Source organism: Triturus cristatus, chromosome 9 (assembly GCF_964204655.1).
Source record: "Triturus cristatus chromosome 9, aTriCri1.1, whole genome shotgun sequence".
Lineage (NCBI taxonomy): Eukaryota > Metazoa > Chordata > Amphibia > Caudata > Salamandridae > Triturus > Triturus cristatus.
This window is the reverse complement of record NC_140592.1, coordinates 595,581,421-595,600,495: the sequence shown is the minus strand read 5'-3', so window position 1 is coordinate 595,600,495 and position 19,075 is coordinate 595,581,421. Positions and strand designations below refer to the sequence as shown.

General features: G+C 47.0%; 1 long non-coding RNA gene across 1 annotated transcript in view; it reads right to left on the bottom strand.

Moving 5' to 3' along the window:
- Positions 1-4,971: 4,971 nt before the first annotated feature.
- The window catches only part of LOC146798377 (uncharacterized), a 246,515-nt gene continuing 232,411 nt past the window's right edge, over positions 4,972-19,075 (bottom strand). Inside the window, exons 2-3 of the long non-coding RNA XR_014969152.1 lie at positions 14,638-14,690; positions 4,972-5,563 (exon numbers count right to left, since the gene is read on the bottom strand). This is a non-coding gene — a long non-coding RNA (uncharacterized LOC146798377). The remainder of the gene's footprint in view (positions 5,564-14,637; positions 14,691-19,075) is intronic.

Below are 19,075 nucleotides of genomic sequence, written 5' to 3'. Positions count from 1 at the left end.
AACAAAAGAAAACCCTCTAATGACAGAAAACTAAAATAACCCACAACAAACACAACAAGACTGAGGACAGTAGACATTAAAGTAATAAAAATGTAAAATAATTACAAAAGACACTTTAGACAGGACACAGCAACACAGAAACACTCCAAAATCCACTCTCCAACACCACAATCCACAAGACACCTTCTTCACTCAGCCAAATCAACCACAATATGCTCAAAAGAGAAAGTGAAAGTGAATGCCACACCCAAGGGAGACAGGAAGCATGCATACATCACTTCCTGTGTGTTAGAGGCAGTTTTTGTACAATGCAACAAGAATCTGCACGCTAAGGGGCCGCTAATGTACTCAGGCTGAATACATGCGATCAGAATCTGCACGCTAAGGGGCCGCTAATGTCCTTAGGCTTACTGTAATGTGTATGCAGCCAGTTTTATTAAATGCGATCAGAATCTGAACGCTAAGGGTCCGCTAATGTACCCAGGCTGAATAAATGCGATCAGAATCTGCACGCTAAGGGGCCGCTAATGTCCTTAGGCTTACTGTAATGTGTATGTGGCCAGTTTTATTAAATGTGATCATAATCTGCACGCTAAGGGGCCGCTAATGTACTCAGGCTTACTGTAATGTGTATGCAGCATGTTTCATAGAGTGCAATGGGTTTCTTCACGCTAAGAGGCCGCTACTGTCCTGATGCTGATACAGTATTGTGGAGTGTGTCCAGCCATGTCCTTTCAAATGCGCTGGAGAAATATCATCGTGTTTGAGGTAAAAATATCACGCCCCGCCATTTTTCAGACAATGATGGACAGTCAGGCCAAAACTCTGATCACAGCACAATAAAACAATGTGAAGATAGGTTTGCACAATGAAGGCAGACTCCATTTTAGGGTTATATCTTTTTATAGAAAGGCAGAAATATTTGGCAAACACAGCTTGCTGCCTACATCCAGAGGCCGGCCGGGCAAGCATTGTGAGCATTTACACAGCGTTTAAGCCACAAGCCGGAGGCCGGACACATACGGGAAGAGCGAACAAGCCACAAAGAGCGCCTTCCATTTTCCAAAGAATAAACATGTAAAACAGACAAGTGATACAATCAAGAACAAGGGAGAAAAGAAACCCCATCCCCAATAACCTTCCCACAACCCCACCTTCCACACCGGTTGCAGCCTCCCTAGATGATAGTAAGCATACACAATATGTGTGGAAGGGAGTCCCTCGTCACTCCACTGGGTGAGCGGCGGCGGATGATTGCCCCATCGGTGGAAGGCGTCAGACCTGCAAGTACTTGGGGCATGTGACTTCCCTCATATCTTGGGACAATGAAATCACAAAGGGGCAACACAGAGTTGCGAAATCTCTCACCCTTCCCTCTGCACCCCGAGACAGACGCTCCATAGCTAATACGTTCCTTAGACGTTGTAACCAGGACCGGAGCCCTGGAACTGCCACTGTATCCCACTGTGCTAGGATAACCTGCCTGTCCGCCAGCAACGCTGGGACTTATTGCCTACCCCTGAGGGATGTTAGTGGGAAGGCATGTATCTATGTTATCTAAGGACTCACCCCAATATCTTTTCAATTTCGGACAATGCCAGAGTAAGTGCATGAGGGTACCAGTCATTCAGCATCCCCAACAGCAGCGATCTGGCTTGTTTTTATCCCAGACATGTAGTTGCACAGGTGTGCAACATCAATGAGAGTGAACCTTAAAGGAGGTTCCAGCCCCCGCTACACTGTGCGCAGTGTGGTGTGCGCGATACAGGATACATTCCCATTCCTTGGAGGAAAGCGGCCTCCCCAGCTACATTTCCCACAAAACGTGCACTTTTGTGCACTGACCACTCGGACTAGTCAAAAGCATTTTGTACAGCTCAGATATGAGGGGACATTTGTCCTCCTTACGCGCTAACTACTTCTCATATGACGTAAACAACCTTGAGTCCCGTGACCCAGTGTGTTATTTGGCGTTATGAATACACATCAGGAGCGGGCAAATCATAATCCTGTAGGGGTCGCAGATATGGAACAAGCCCTTCTAGATCAAAGATAGACCCTATGCTCTTGCAGCCCTGTTCTCGCCAGCGATGGAATATCGCTGATTCCTGACCCGGGGGCAAGTCCGGGTTATCCACGCTGGAGTTCATCAGTGAGGGGAAAGAGGTCCAGCCCTTCCGTACTGCCAACCTGTCCAAAACCTTGTGGGTGGGCGCCCTAACCAGCAAAGAGTACAAGCCCCCGGGCCAGTGCTCATGGGCTAGCCATAGTTATATCCAGATGTTTTTGCCCGCCACAGACTGGTCCATGAAGTTCCAGTGCTTTTCCGATAGCAGCCTATTCCATTCCACTATATATCAAAGGCATGTGGCTTGGTAGTAGCCACCAATGAGGGGCAATCCCAGGCCACCTTGCATTTTTGGGCATGTAATCTGCACAAGTAAGAGGCAAGGCCGCTTGCCCTTCCTGACAGACTTATTAATGAGGGCTTGCAATTGTGTGAGTGCAGGGGGTGGGACACCATGTGTCCAAATTGAAATACATAGGGAATGCGTGGAAGAATCAACATTTTCACTCGCGCTATGCATCCAAACCATGTGAGGCACAGTTTTGAGCAGGCGTCCAGCACCTTAGCCAACTCATCCAACAGTGTTGAATATTTGAGCTTCACTGTACAGGCAAGAGTTGGAGCCAGTTGGAGACCCAGATACTGTGGATCCCCCTGCATGCAACGGAATGGGAATTGTTGTTCCATAGCCAACACTTCCTCAGGGGTATACACAGACTACCTTTTATGTTCCAAGACATTTGATACCCAAAATGGCATGTGACATTACTCATCCCCACCTCTTTTGCTAATTTCACAGACATTCATTCAAAAAAAGATATGAATTTTAAGGGCACTACTCACCTGGGGTGGTCTGTAGGTGATGAGTATGTGCACAGATAAATCCGATAATAAGGGTGGACATGATGTGCCCTACTCACACGTGAGGCTCACAAGTCGCTGTGGGGGAGTGGGAGTGCAGCTCCGTCTCAGCCAAATAGCCATGTCTTGTCATTCTGCATGTAAGCGTGCTGGTTGTGAGATTGTTTGATGTTGACTCTCATCTCGTCCATGGCTTTGCTGGCGACGTAGGTGGCAGCTCTTCCTCAGCCTCGTGATTTTCCGATCCCGGTCGAGTCTGCAAGAGCAAGGTTGTCAGAGTAGCAGTTCCTCTTGGGGATGTTGAGGTTGACTCTCTCGTGGATGTCTTTGTGCCTGATGATGTGTAGTGAATTGTAGGTGTGTGTGAGTAGTTTGAGGGTTACTTTCTCCTTGTCAGTGCTACATTGGATGTTCTGTATGTGTTGCCTCATATGTTTGGGATGTGGGTTTCTGAAGACAGGTGTATCTGTAGCTTTCAGGCAGTGTTAGAACTTGTGTAGTGGCGTTTTGTATATCCCTGCATTGAGTTTGTTGCAGTAGTCCAGTCTGCTGGGGATGAGTGCGTTTTTGACAATTTTAATGCATCCTGGGGTTATCCATTGTGATGGATTAGGTTAGATTAGTAGACAGCTGTAGCATGCAATGGAGTAGATCTGGCAGGGCAGGATGATGGAGGATTTGGGATGATGCCAAACTTGCGTGCATGGTCTGTCAGTGAGGGCAGGCTCACAAGGGCAGACAACCACCAGAGGTTGTCCCATGCGGATGTGGATGGACCGGAGATGAGGAGGTCAGTCTTCTCACAGTTGAGCTTTATGCAGATGTTTGTCTTCCAATATTCTAGTTACGACATTCATTCCTGGGAGCTGGCTTTTGTGTCTTCTGCGTTATTTGTGAGGGGCAGGATGAGCTGTGTGTTGTCTGTGTGGGATGAAATGCTTAGCCCGTGCTGTCTAGCAATGGCAGTGAGTGGGGACATGTGTATATTACAAAACGTGTGTCTTAGTGACGCTCCATGTTGTACTCCGCAGTTGTTGCCTGTGGTTTTGGAGATAGTGGTGGGTGATGGTCCTTTGGACTATTGCGGGGAAAAAGGAGTGGATCCAGGAGAGGGCTGTTCCTCGTATCCCCTGTGGTGGTGTCTGGCATCTGGGGTGTGGTGTGTGAGAGGGTGTTTATGGCTGCATAGAGGTATAGTAGGAAGTGTTGTCCGCAATGTGACACAGGTCAAGTGGCATGCATATGTAATCATTGGCAGCATGGTGTACGTTCTTGGTGCAGTGCCTGATCCCAAAACAAGACTGGGAATGGTCCATGATGGAGTTCTCTTCAATGTAGCCAGTCAGCTGGGTGTTTATGGGTCTCTCAGTGACTTTGTCCACCACGGGGTGCAGGGAGATGGTCAGATAGTTTGTCTTGTCTGTTGGGTCATACTGCCAATGAGCCAATTTGTTAAACATCGTGACCAGTCTTGACGGTCTACATGAAGGTGTCTAGGGATGGTGTGCATGTGAGCCTTGCTGTTGGCTCATTTAGTGTCTTGGATGCATGCAGAGTTTATTTCCCCCATTTGGCACCATTTCACACCCAATTTACAGCTTAGACCCACAGTTCACACCCACTTTTCAGATTTGCACCCAATTTAGGACACATTTTACCAAATTGAGCGCCAAATTCACACCCATTTTTCTGCTTGGACACACAGTTCACACCCACCTCTCAGATTTGAGCCCCATTCCATACCCACTTCTCAGATTTGAGCCCCATTCCACACCCACTTCTCCACATTGAGCCCCATTCCACACACACTTCTCAGATTAGTGCCCCATTCCATACCCAAATTTCTGATTTGTCCAACTTATCACGGCATTAACAGTTATATTTAACAACGAATTAACTAATGAAATCATTTTTTGACACTTCAAAACCCATACATTATAAATTATCATGTCAAGTACACCCTGTGAATCATGAATTACATACTATTTGACACAACCATTGATGAGTTGTGTGCCCGATTTTACTCATTGTAAAGTCAGCTTGTGCACGATTGACGCACTATTGCATCTCTGGGCTGATGAAACATACACAGCATGATTTTACTTTGGTACTCTTACTTGCAATTATTGTACAATGGTAACATTTCATAGTGATATACTGATGCAGGAGTGTAAAAGGGTATGTGTGTTGAGTTTGTATATTGTCACAAACAGTACTTAAGGTCCTTTTCTACATACATGTATTTGCTTTTGTCATTCACAATGTGATGTGCTCATGTGAAGAAATTATTTATGATCCTGTCCCTTCGGCAATTCCAGCAGCAGTGGCTGATCCTCATCATCATCCTGTTCATCGCCCGGTGCTGCAGGCACTTGTATCCGGGGGCATTTGTGGGGACACAAATGTTGTGCAATACACAACATGCCAGTATTATTTTGTTCACCATTTCTGAGCTGTACAGCAGTTTGCCTCCTGTAATATCCAGGCAACGGAAACGTGACTTGAGCACGCCAAATGTACGCTCCACTATAACACGTGTGCGTCGATGTGCAGCATTGTACTGCCTCTGTGCCTGGGTGGTGGGGTTTCATATGGGTGTCATCATCCACGGGCAGAGAGCATATCCTTGATCACCTATGACATGTGAGGGATAGATGGGTACATGATTCATTAAGCATACTATGTTGGCAGTGTTGACAGTTTATTATCTTGTGATTTTAGCAATTTTTAGACATAGGTTAGACATGTGTTGCTTCTGGCTATTTAGCAGCATCAATGCTGAGTACATTGCCTCAGTGTTGATCCATTGAGCTTGTGTTTGCTGCACAGTTGCATACGTGTCACTACAAATGTACAAAATGGGAATGAGACCTGCCCAAAAACCATAGACACCAACAGGCAACCTGGCTCTCCTGACATCCACTCATATACACAGGACTGGGTCTAGGAAGGTATAATCACAATAAACTGTGGTTCAAATCCCTATGCCTTTAGGTATTTTGTACTCCTCTCCTTTCTCAATCTGAGGTAGTCACCAACAGCCATTCACCTTCAATTTGTTAATTTTTATAAACCAACTTACTAAAAAGTTATACTTATGGCAATCCCCACTAATGACCTTCTCAGTGTAAAAACCCCCACGTCAATTACACCGGGTGTTTTTTACAATCCTTTGAAAAAATGTGCGAGGACAAGATGACACCTCACGTGCGCAACACCAATTGAGCTTGCTGATTGGTACTCACCATCTCTGCCCACTTTTTTCATCATCGGTTGTCATCGCTCTATCTCTCACTCCCTTGCTCTATCTCTCCCTCCCTCTGTCACCCTTGGTCTCCCTCCCTCTGTCGCCCTCATCCCTCTGTCTCCATCCCTCTGTCTCCCTCCCTCTGTCTCTTTCCCTCTCTGTCCCTCTGTCACCCTCTGTCACCTCCCCCTGCCCTGGCAGCATGGGCTGGGACAGCTTCCTGGGCACACACACACACAGCCACACCCCAGTACTTGACAGGTCTTTCATGAACCATTTACTTGTTAACAAAGTTTTTGTTATATTTCACCTCTTGGCACACATGCATCTCCCCTCTGACTATCGCTGGACTCGCACAGCCCCCATGGTGCAGAGTCTCTCGGAGTCTGCGCTGGTGCGGCAGTGTTTGGTGGCACTCTTATAAAATCTGCAGATATGGCACACAGGTACAATGTCTGCAAGGTGCTTGGCCCAACAAGAAATGCTTGCCAGGCCGCTGGCGGCACGTGGGCCATACTATGAGTACCCGTGCTCTATGCAGTGGAGCCTGTATACCTCATCCTCATACACAATACATCAGCATGTGCCCATGCATTTTGTGCCCCCCCCCAAAATGTTGTTAGCGATGTGACAGCATCATCATTGGGTTTGATTGTGTGCTTCCTCCACCCGGAGGTGAACCACTGGTTAGTACAGTAGTGATTTAGTGATCAAAAAGGGAGGGGAGGGGTTTGTACAGTTAAAAAAGGCTTCTATTAACCAGTGCTGATAAACTTTAATTGGTGCTGGAAAGAATGCCTGGTAAAAACGTTTGGGCGTGCGTAGGAAACTAGTTTAGGAGGTTTCCGCACTGAGTTATGTCCATAAAGAGGTCGACATGTTTCAGCCGTAAGTTGCCCTCAAGGGGTCAAGTCAGCTTTCATCAGGACCTAGTATCTCCGGTAAAAACGGGGCGGGGGGGTTTGGTAACCTCAAATTTGAGTTAGATTCTTAGAAAGATTCATCTAGAATTCAAAAGGCCTTATAGTACCTGCAAATGTAAAGAAAACAAGGGGAGGGGGGCAAGACAAAAAATACACACATAGATAGTGTCAATGCGCTGTATCATGAAGGCTGTCATATTGTTGCGCGTGAAGAAATATTAAGAAACTTAAAAATGGCAATTCTTCATTACAAAACGGCAAAAAAATCTCTCTCATTCCCAATTAGGCAAACTTCCTCTCATTAACCATGTTATACATGTTTAGAATGTATGGTCTGTGTGCATAGATTAATATCTCGTATACTATTCCCAGGGGTAGAGCAACAAACCAGGCCCCGCTACAAGAATGACTTCAAATGGGGTCAGTGTTTGGTACCGTAATGTGTGCTGCAAGGGTATATTCTTTGAGTGATTGCTAGTTAAAAAGCTTGTTAGAAAAAGCATGCCCAGTGGCTAATAGCTGCAGGAGCAAAAAGGGTCCCCACGTGGTGAGCGTTATCATGAAAAATAACTTTCGCTTGTATGGAGACATTTCACGTGGTTTGTATGTGGTTTGCTCGATGAGGCTCGATAATAATATCCCCGTAATGGAAATAGCCTCTTGGTTCAAGGCTTGATGGTGTAATGAGCTAGGTAACTCAGCCGCTTAGTTTATGGGGGTGTTGCACTCTCGATGTGCTTTGAAAAGTCAGTGCCCCCTAGGTGTTGGAGAAAATGCGGGCTTATATGTGTATATTAAAAAAGGGGTGCAGGTTTTTCACTCATTCGCGCATGTTTACTGCCCCGTATATCGTACCTTTTTAGGAGATCAATTATGCCTCCTCGGGCGTGCTGAGAGTGGCTCGGCCTGCTGAAATAATGACATATGTACAGTTCATGTTACATAAAGCACCATATATACGTTACGGTTTCAGTAGCAGCAGGACTTCTTCGGTGTTGATTCTACCTCTATCACAGGTTTGGCACGACTTGTTCTGTCACAGCCTCTCAGTCCCCGGGAACAGGAGGGGAGTGGTTTCCTGCATGATGTAGGTAGGAGGGGAATAGGCATAGATGACAGACTTCGGTGTTTCATGAAATGGGTAGGAACTCGGATTGGAGTACCAAAGAAGCACATAAGAGTTGCGGTAGTTGAAATTGCAAAAATAAATTGCAAGAAAATGGTTTTTCCTGTATGATAAATATGTTAACGATATTAATGTTCTTCCCATCTAAACACAGAAAAGAGGGGCCCGACATAAGTATGGTTATCATGAATTTAGCCATCCCCTTAGTGGAGCGGAGTCAAGTCAGTGGTTATTGAACCAGGTGTTGATGGTTTTAGTGACCTAGTGGGCTCGTGGTGTTTAAAGGGTTCAGTTGCTCATGCTGAGCCAGGGAATATTATCATTAAGGCCATTGACATTCATTTGGAGGCGATGTGCCCATCTCTGCTCTTTCTCAAAGAGGATTTTCTCAGCATTGTGGTTCTTGTTGGATAGGGTTTCTAGGATAACCCATCTCAAATATTGCATTGTGTGTTTGTACTCAATGTAATCATTGCTCATTTTGGTTGTATTGCCTTGGCATTGCTTCTGTGTTCCACCATTCTTTGTTTGATCTTACGGCAGGTCATCCTGATGTAACGCAACCCACAGGGACAGGTGATCATGTAGACTGCATGGGTGGTATTACAATTAGTATGGCTCCTGATTGTCCATTTGAGATTTGGGAGACGTTGAAGTGAATTAGTTGCCGTTGTAAGTTCGCATACAGAACATGAGCCTCACGGGTAATGGCCTGTCACGGCTGGAAGGTTCCAAAGTTGGGAGGTAGGCTTGTTTCTTTTTGCTGGTGCAGGTCTAGTGTAAACCAATATATCTTTAAGGTTACGTGTTCTCCTATTGGCGAACCTGGGTTTGGGCCAGCTGATGGACCCTGATGTTATGATCCTCCAATTTTTGTTTACGATTTTCTTTATACTGTTAGATGCTGTGCTGTAAGTAGTTACGCAAGTTACCACATCGTTTTCTGTACTTCTTGGGGGTGTGTCAAGGAGACATTCTCTTGGTTGGTTCATTGCTCTTTTCTTACACGTTTTGATTATTCTCTCAGGGTATTCTCTGGCTCTTAGATTCGTGCACAGGTCCTCCGCTTGGGTCTTGTAATCTCGTGTGCTGCTGCAGTTGTGTTTTAAGCGTAAAAACTGGCTGTAGGGCAGGTTTTCCCTCAGGGGGCTAGGGTGAAAGCTTTTGTAAGAAAGAAAACTGTTCTTCGCTGTTGTTTTAAAGTAGGTCCTTGTCTGTAGGGAACCTTTCTGATCATATATTGTTAGATCTAGGAAATCTAGGCTTTTGTTGTTGGCTGTGTGGGTAAACGTAAGCCATTCATCTTTGGTGTTAAGCCAGCGGTGGAACTCTTCCAGACTTTTTTTGTTACCGTTCCATATTACGATGATGTCGTCTATATAACGTTTCCAGAAGAGGATCTGGTGCAGGTAAGGATTATTGGCATTCTGTATATGGGTCTCTTCAAAATCGCTGACATAGAGCCCGGCCATGCTTGGGACAAATGTGCAGCCCATTGAAGTTCCGTGGCACTGTAGGTACAGGGTGTTGTTATACTCAAATAAGTTTTCTATAAGTGCTAGTCTGCTGCACTCTAAGATGAAATGTCTCAGTGTTTTATGGTCCCACTGCCTGTTGAAGAGTACTCTTTCCAGGGTTTCAAGTGTTTTCTCTTGTGGAAGACTGGTATAGAGGCTCTCTACGTCCAGTCCTACTAATAGCATGGTTTCTTCTGAGTATATTTTATCTGTTAGGAGGTTGTCAGGAGTGTCAGACCTCTAGACAGGAAAAGACTGTCAGTGAACGCCGTAGTGGTCAAAACTAGAGGAAGAATCAGGAACGCTAAGGGGCAATGCAAATTATAGGCAAATACGGATTCAAAGATGGCTGCCAAGAGTCGACAGTCAGGTCAGCAGGTTAGCGCTCTAGCGCACGCTCTCAATCACGAAGATCCAGGTGAAGCACCCGTGCTGTGGCGTACTTCACCTGAGAACTGAGGAGGAGAGAAGTTGTTACGGATGTGCGCAGCGAAAGATAGATAGGGAAAAACTTCGTTGCGCATCACAAACCTTGATATTGGGCAAGTTTGGAATTCCTGTGGAAGACATCTGTGGAGCGCGGTAAGACTGTTCCGTGAGGAGTATTTGAGGGGCATGCGCAAGGAGATACTTAGAAGTGTCACGTGTGCGGTCATGCACATTACCTCAGTCTTGCCTACATTACACTGGAGGCGATTAATAGCCATCCAGTGGGATATTGCCCTCATTCCGTCCGCAAAGGATTTTTGTATTGCGGTCGTCAGCATTGTAAAGGGGAACAAAAGCTGAGTGTCGTCGGCGTATGACACAGGGGTGAATCCATGAGATCTTACAATATCCGCCAAGGGGGCTACGTATATGTTGAATAGTGTAGGGCTTAGGCATGAGCCCTGTGGCACTCCTTTGGTGAGCTCCCTTGAGATAGAATGGTGGGAGCCCAATCTTACCTCTTGTTGGCGGTCCGAAAGAAAGCTTTTCAGCCAAGTAAGAGCCACACCATCTATTCCCCTCTCCCTTAGACGATCGAGGAGTATCCCATGAGACACAGTATTGAAGGCAGCGGATAAATCTAACAGCACTAGAATCATTGAATTTCCTCCATCCAGTGACATCTTGTTGTTATCAGTCACTGAGAGGAGGGCAGATTCTGTGCTGTGATTGGGCCTAAATCCAGATTGTGAAAAATCTAGGCCCTCCGTTGCCTCGATATATTTGGACAAGTGAGTGTTTACGTGTCTCTCGGTCATCTTGCTGAGAAAGGGTAGGAGATAGATGGGTCGGAGATTGGAGAGATCGGTCCATGGAATTGCTGCGTTCTTTCGGATTGGGTTCACCACTGCTTTTTTCCATTCTATAGGTACAGATCCTTCCCTTAGAGAATGATTGATCAATGTTTGAATATGGGGCCCGAGCAGGGATTGCAAAGAGACAGTTATTTTAGCTGATAAGAAGTCATCTGGGGATCCAGATTTTATATGGCTCATGAGGAAGGTGAGATCAGAGTCTTTGACTGCTGGAAATATCTTGAGTGTGGTTTTATTTTGTGTGGGCAAAATAGAGGTGGAAAAAGAGTTATCACTATTTTGATTTTGATTATGGTTGACGGCCAATAAAATTTTGTCGTAGATCAAATTGATTTTATTTTCAAAGAACAGGGAGATATCGTCACATAATTGTTGGGAAAAGTCATCAGGGCTTTTGCATGCAGAAGGTTTTACGAACTCCTGAAGAATTTTAAATAATTCCTTAGATTGGTTTCCAGCTTCTGCAAGTTGTTGGGAGATGCTATTCCTACGGGCAAGTTTGATGTTTTTATAATATTTGGTCTGGGCCTCATGATGTGCTTTCTTATTTTCTTCGGTTCGTGTTTTTCTCCACTTTTTTTCTAGCCTCCTACATTTTTGTTTTTCTGTTCTAAGCTCCTCAGTATACCATGTTTCCTGTTTGGTGGCAGGGTATTGTTTGTGTAGTTTTAGAGGTGCTATTTTGTCGATTGCTTCTTTGAGGGAAGTATTAAATTTAGTTAATATGGTCTCTATATTATCTGTCTCTGTAGGAATGGGCTGCTTCCATTCCTTTTGCAAATCCTCTACAGTGACTTTATGCCATTGTCGACGCCAGATTGGTGGTGGAGAGTTTTTATTGGAGGACTTCTCCACCTTGGATAGTACAAATTCCACAATGAAGTGGTCAGACCAAATTATTTGAACCGGGGAGAAGCATTGTACTTTGGGGAAATTGGTAAATACCAGGTCGAGAAGGTTACCACCTATATGGGTGGGCTCGTGGTTTTGCAAAGTCAGACCGAGGGAGGATAATTCAGAAATCAAAGAGATTGTTTCAGGGAGTGCGGGATTGTCAACATGGACATTAAAATCGCCAAGAAGAAGGAAATCTTCTTTTGCTTTAAAATGTGGGGCCAAAAATTCCAATAATGCAAGGGAGAAGCCTGTAGAGGGCCCTGGAGGGCGATAAACTAAGGCTCCTTTCCAAAATCTGTTAGTTGTAAATTGCATTTTGAAAATTATTATCTCAAAGAGAGGGCTGTGCTTCTGTTCTAGTGCGATGATCTTCAGGTGTTCTTTATGCATGATGGCTAAGCCACCACCTGTTTTCTCTGGCTGATCAAAATGAACAAGTTTGTAGCCAAGAGGAACCCCTACAGCAATAGCAGGGACAGTATGGGGTTTCAGCCACGTTTCCGTTAGGAAGCAAAGGTCAGGTTGAGTAGTGTGTATTAAATCCCATACCTCAAGTTGATGTCTAGGTAGGGAACGTACATTTAGAAGAATGCACTTTGTCCCCTTAGTCCCTGTAAATGGAGTTTGTTCCCTTTGGTCTAACTTCTCAGTGCTGGGTTTTATGAAAGGGGTTTGATATTTGCAAAATATGCAAGAGAAAGGGCCCTCAGGGCACAGCCAGGAATGTCTGGAGCATTCTGAGAGAGGGAGTGGTCTAAGGTGTAGTAGCGTTTGCGCTGCATACCTGATGTGGGTGGCCTTAGCAAATGTGATGTGCGTGGGCGTATCGTCCGAGGCCCCTGGTCCCGTCCTGTCGCGGACGGGTGCAGACGGGCAGGACTCTGGCACGACTCCGGCGCAGATCCGGCGCGTCCGCAATACGCGTCCGCTGCGCGGAGTCATAGCCGTTCTTATTTAAAGCGCTGCTAGAGCGCGTCACCCGCCTGCCCCACACCCAATATGGCCGCCAAAAACCGGGAAGCCAGCCCTCGGCGTCGATACTCGGCCGAGGGCGGTCCGGAGGCAGGGAAGGGGGGAAGGAACACACAGCGCCTAGGAGCGCGAAAAAAGTATCCAATCCACACCGCTCTGAACAAGCGATATAGATCACACAGGTGAGGTTACAGTCAAAATGCTAAAATGCACAGAATGCACATAACGCTCAAAGTAAAAGAAAGACACCTCCCGGCTTCCGCCTCAGGAGGGGAAAGATTGCTGCAGTTGGTAATCACCGATGCAGGCTTGCTATTCCCTTTTTAAAGCGCTGCTAGAGCGCGTCACCCGCCTGCCCCACACCCAATATGGCCGCCAAAAACCAGGAAGCCAGCCCTCGGCATCGATACTCGGCCGAGGGCGGTCCGGAGGCAGGGAAGGGGGGAAGGAACACACAGCGCGTAGGAGCACGAAAAAAGTATCCAATCCACACCGCTCTGAACAAGCGATATAGATCACACAGGTGAGGTTACAGTCAAAATGCTAAAATGCACAGAATGCACAGAACGCTCAAAGTAAAAGAAAGACACCTCCCGGCTTCCGCCTCAGGAGGGTAAAGATTGCTGCAGTTGGTTGCCCAAGGCGTTGCGCATACATTCAGTATTTCACGTCTCTCTATTAAAAAAGACATTGAGTGGAGTACAAATCAACAAACCCCCAAAACCAATCCAAACAGAGGAAGGAGAGGAGTTTGAAGTACAACAGATTTTAGATGCTAAGGTGCGGAAAAGAAAACTGTACTACGTGTTGGATTGGAAGGGTTATGGCCCCGAGGAAAGATCTTGGGTATTGTCTTCAGATGTTCATGCCCCTCAGTTAATTAAAGAGTTTCACAGTAAATTCCCAAAAAAGCCCAAGCAGAAAGAAAGCACTTTGAGGGAGGGTACTGTCAGGAGTGTCAGACCTCTAGTCAGGAAAAGACTGTCAGTGAACGCCGTAGTGGTCAAAACTAGAGGAAGAATCAGGAACGCTAAGGGGCAATGCAAATTACAGGCAAATACGGATTCAAAGATGGCTGCCAAGAGTCGACAGTCAGGTCAGCAGGTTAGCGCTCAAGCGCTCGCTCTCAATCATGAAGATCCAGGTGAAGCGCCCATGCTGTGGCGCACTTCACCTGAGAACTGAGGAGGAGCGAAGTTGTTACGGAGGTGCGCCGCAAAAGATAGATAGGGAAAAACTTTGTTGCGTATCACAAACCTTGATATTGGGCAAGTTAGGAATTCCTGTGGAAGACATCTGTGGAGCGCGGTAAGACTGTTCCGTGATGAGTATTTGAGGGGCATGCGCAAGGAGATACTTAGAAGTGTCACGTGTGCGGTCATGCGCATTAGTTAGAAAAACACTGAGAGGCTTAGTGCAAGCACTCTGTTGAACCGCATTAGTTATTTCTGAGAGAGAGAAAAGCAGAGTCAGCACAGGTTTTAGAGTTAACCATAACAGCGCTAGTAGACTACAATTGCCAGTTAAGAATCGATCCTGAGAGAAATATTACTGAGTAAGCATACCGGCTGGTAGAAGGTTTATAGGAAAGAGTTGAATAATCCAGCTAACAAGTTATTATTGGAGTTAGTAACATCTAGGGAGAATTAGAACAATAAAAAGACATTGAATTGTAAATATCTCAAGCAAGGTGAAGCAAGACTTGATTAAATTGATACTTACCAACACAGAATCCAATTATACGCCCTTGCTGTTTTCATGAATAGGTGAGGAAGCTGTAAAAGACAAAGATAATGTAAGAAAGGGAGAAACTACAACCAAACATTAACACAATATAACCTTTAGTTACAGCACACAGAAGCAAGAAAAGATACAATAGAAGAGAGGCAAAGGTCACACCAAGACGGGGTAGGTGTACAAGTTTAGAATTAAGTTAGATATGAAGAATAGCAGAAAGGATACAGAATTAACAAGTGTCATTTATCTTACAGTCTAAAAGAACTTGTGTAGCCTGAAGAAGACAAGAAGGAAGAGTCAGAAGCTGAGGAAAAGATTAGAAGCAGTGTGACTGTCTCTTCTCTGTCCCATCCCCTTTCCCCCCTGGGGTTTGTTTGGCATACATGCTACTACGTGCGTGTTGCTGAAGAACCCTGGTGAGGCATTGGGAACTTGCGACATTCTGCTCCTGTGCATAGAATCAAGCGTGGTTTGACAGAGGTTCAACAGATCCCTTGTATCTTTTAAATATGTAGGTGTCTCTTGGACTAGGGGTTTGAGATATTGGTCAGCGAACTGGGATAGAGGTTCCAATACAGACCCGATCCCCGAGACTATTGGTCTCCCTTTTGGTGGTTTGCGGGCTTTATGGGTCTTTGGAAGGGAGTAAAAGTATGGTGTTTTTGGTTTGGGGGTTTGGAGGAAATCCGCCTCATTCTTTGAGATCCAATCATTTGTTTCCGCTACATTCACCATTAGTGTGATAGTCCTTTGGAGACGTTCTGTCGGGTCGGATGTTAACTTTTTGTAAAATTTCTGATCAGAGAGTAGTGCCATGCATTGTTGGTCATATCCTTCTTTTGTGAGAAGGACAATTCCTCCCCCTTTGTCCGCTAGCTTAATGGTCAGACTGGTATCTTGTCGAAGTTCGTCTAGTGCCTTCCGTTCTGCATTCGTGATGTTCTGGAAGGGTTGTGTGGTTTGTTTTTTGAGGTCGTCTATTTCCTTCATCACTGCCTGCTCAAAGGTTAGTATTTCTATAGGAACCTGGCTGGTAAGTGGTCAGAATTTGGATTTGCGGTGAAGGTTGGTATCTCTGACTATGATGTAATCATCTTGCTCAGTGAAGAAGGCTTTTAATTTCAACTTCCGGCAGAATTCTGCCATTTCGCATCGGAGTCTGAAGGTGTCTAGTGGTGCCGTATGGACAAAGCCTAGTCCTTTGTTTAGGACTCTGGTCTGTTCTTCCGTCAGTTCTTGATCAGTCAAGTTGACAATGAGGTTGTCCCGCTTGTGCTGGGTTTGTTCCCCGTCATGCTCCTAGTGTGTCCTTGTCGCTCCTGGTCTGTCCAGGTCACTCCTTTTCTTCTTGTTCTTGGGGGTCCTTGGTGTGTATTCATGTCCCATTTGTGGTGCCATTGGTGGCGGGCCGTGGAAATAGGGGTTCATCCACCCTTTGAAGTTGGGATTGAACGGTTGGAATGTCATCCCGTGGTTTTGATTTCTATGGTACAGAGTGTGCCACATATGTGGTCTCCGACGATTCATGCAGCGGTTTTGGCCTCTATTCCTTCTGGGTGTGTAGGAATCTTCCCCACTCCAGTCTGAGCCATCTGTGGAGGTTCCATATTACGATGATATCGTCTATATACATTTTCCAGAAGAGGATCTGGTGCAGATAAGGATTATTGGCATTCTGTATATGGGTCTCTTCAAAATCGCTGACATAGAGCCCGGCCACGCTTGGGGCAAATGTGCTGCCCATTGAAGTTCCGTGGCACTGTAGGTACAGGGTGTTGTTATACTCAAAGAAGATTTCTGTAAGTGCTAGTCTGCTGCACTCTAAGATGAAATGTCTCGGTGTTTTATGGTCCCACTGCCTGTTGAAGAGTACTCTTTCCAGGCATTCTTTCCAGCACCAATTAAAGTTTATCAGCACTGGTTAATAGAAGCCTTTTTTAACTGTACAAACCCCTCCCCTCCCTTTTTGATCACTAACTCACTACTGTACTAACCAGTGGTTCACCTCTGGGTGGAGGAAGCACACAATCAAACCCAATGATGATGCTGTCACGTCGCTAACAACAAGGCGGAGAACCAAGATATACCGCCTATCAAGCCTTGGTACGTGAATGAGGGTTTTTTATTGGTACTGGAACCGAATAAGAGATTAAAACCCTGGTTACTCAGGACAAGTGATCCCTTTCCCCCATTTGATTTTTCGAGGACTGCAGCTTCACCAGCCAGCTTACACCAGCATGTCCTGCCCCCCCACCAAGGCAGGCCGCAACCATCTAAGATGTATACTGCTCAACACCCGCTCGGTCCACAGGCACGCCGTTGAACTCTGGGACCTGCTCGACTCATCCTCCCCGGACATCGCTTTCCTGACGGAGACCTCGATGAACACCTCATCGGCACCCGACGTTGCCATAGCAATCCCAGATGGCTACAAGATCACCCGCAGGGACCACACCAACGGAGCAGGAGGAGGATTCGCCATCGTCTACTGGAACACCCTCAGAATCTCTCCCAGCACCGAAGACACCCTCAGCGCTGCCGAACACCTGCACTTCCAGATCCACACTGATCCCAACACCACCCTCAGAGGAACCCTCGTGTACAGGCCCCCAGGCCTCAGCCACAGTTCTGCGACTCCATAACAGACGTCGTCAGCTCGCACGCCTTGGCCTCCACAGACTACATCCCCCTCAGAGACCTGAACTTCCACCTCGAGAACGCCAACGACAGCAACTCCACCACACTGCTGGACAACCTTGCCAACCTTGGTCTCAAACAGCTCGTCACGGCACCCACCCACTCCGTCAGACACACGCTCGACCCCATCTTCTCCACCAGCAGCCATGTCACCTTCAGCCGCGCTACCGATCTCCACTGGACTGACCATCACTGCATCCACTTCTCCTTCGAGAAAAACACCGCACACAACCACCCACAATGAATACCCCACCGCAGCTGGAACAGGGTCACCGAAGACCAGCTAATCACCACCCACGCCCGAGACCCACCAACCAACCACACTGACACTGGCACAGGTGCACGCAACCTCAGGCAATGGATCGACGACTGCGCCAACAGTCTTGCCCCGATCAAGAGACCCTCAAACAGACGCACCAACAGAAGGGCCATCTGGTTCACTGCTGACCTCCAGACAACCAAGCAGAACTGCAGAAGACTCGAGAAAAAATGGCACCTCGAGCAAACACCAGACAACCACACAGCCCTCAAGAACGCCAGCCGCAGGCACCACCAACTCATTTGAACTGCCAAAAGGACCTCCTTCAAGGAACACATTGACAAAAACGTGCAAAACAGCAAAGAGCTCTTCAACATCGTGAAGGAACTCACCAACCCCAGCTCCAGCTCCAACGGCATCCCGCCGTCACAAAACCTCTGCGACTCCCTAGCCATCTTCTTCCACCACAAGATCCTAGACATCCACAACAGCTTCAAAACTCAGACCCCCCGACAGTCGCAGACACCGCAGACTTACCGCTCCCCAATTACACCGGCCTCCTAACCTCCTGGAACCACGTCAACGACGAAGACACCCTCAAAACTATGAACACCATCCACTCCAGCTCACAGTCAGATCCCTGCCCCCACCACATCTTCAACAAAGCGAGCGCCATCGTCACCCCCCAACTCTGAAAGATCCTCAACAGCTCCTTAGAGACTGCCACCCTCCTGGAAAAGCTGGAAACACGCAGAAATCAATGCCCTACTCAAGAAACCCAAGGCAGACCCTAAGGACCTCAAGAACTTCCGGCCCATCTCCCTGCTACCATTCCCGGTGAAAGGCATCGAAAAGATCGTCAACAGACAACAGACTCGATTCCTCGAAGAGAACAATATCTTGGACTCATCCTAATCCAGATTCCGCAGCAACCACAGCACCGAAACCACCCTCATCACCGCCACCGACGACATCAGGACCCTGCTGGACAACGGCGAAACCGCAGCACTCATCCTCCTAGACCTCTGGGCCGCCTTCGACACCGTCTGCCATTACACCATATGCTCACGCCTCCACTCCGCAGGAGTCTGTGACAAGGCCCTGGACTGGATCACCTCCTTCCCCACCGACAGAACGCATAGAGTCCGCCTCCCTCTATTCCGATCTGAAGCCACAAAGATCACCTGCGGCATACCCCAGGGGTCATCCCTCAGCCCGACCCTCTTCAACGTCTACATGACACCACTCGCCAACATCGTCCGATCGCACAACCTCAACATCATCTCATATGCCGACGCCACCCAGCTGATCCTCTCCCTCACCAAAGACCCCGCGACCACCAAAACCAACTTCCACGAAGGTATGAAGGCCATCGCCGAATGGATGAAGAACAGTTGCCTGAAACTGAACTCGGACAAGGCGGAGGTCCTCATCCTCGGCTCCACCCCCCTTTGCATGGGATGACTC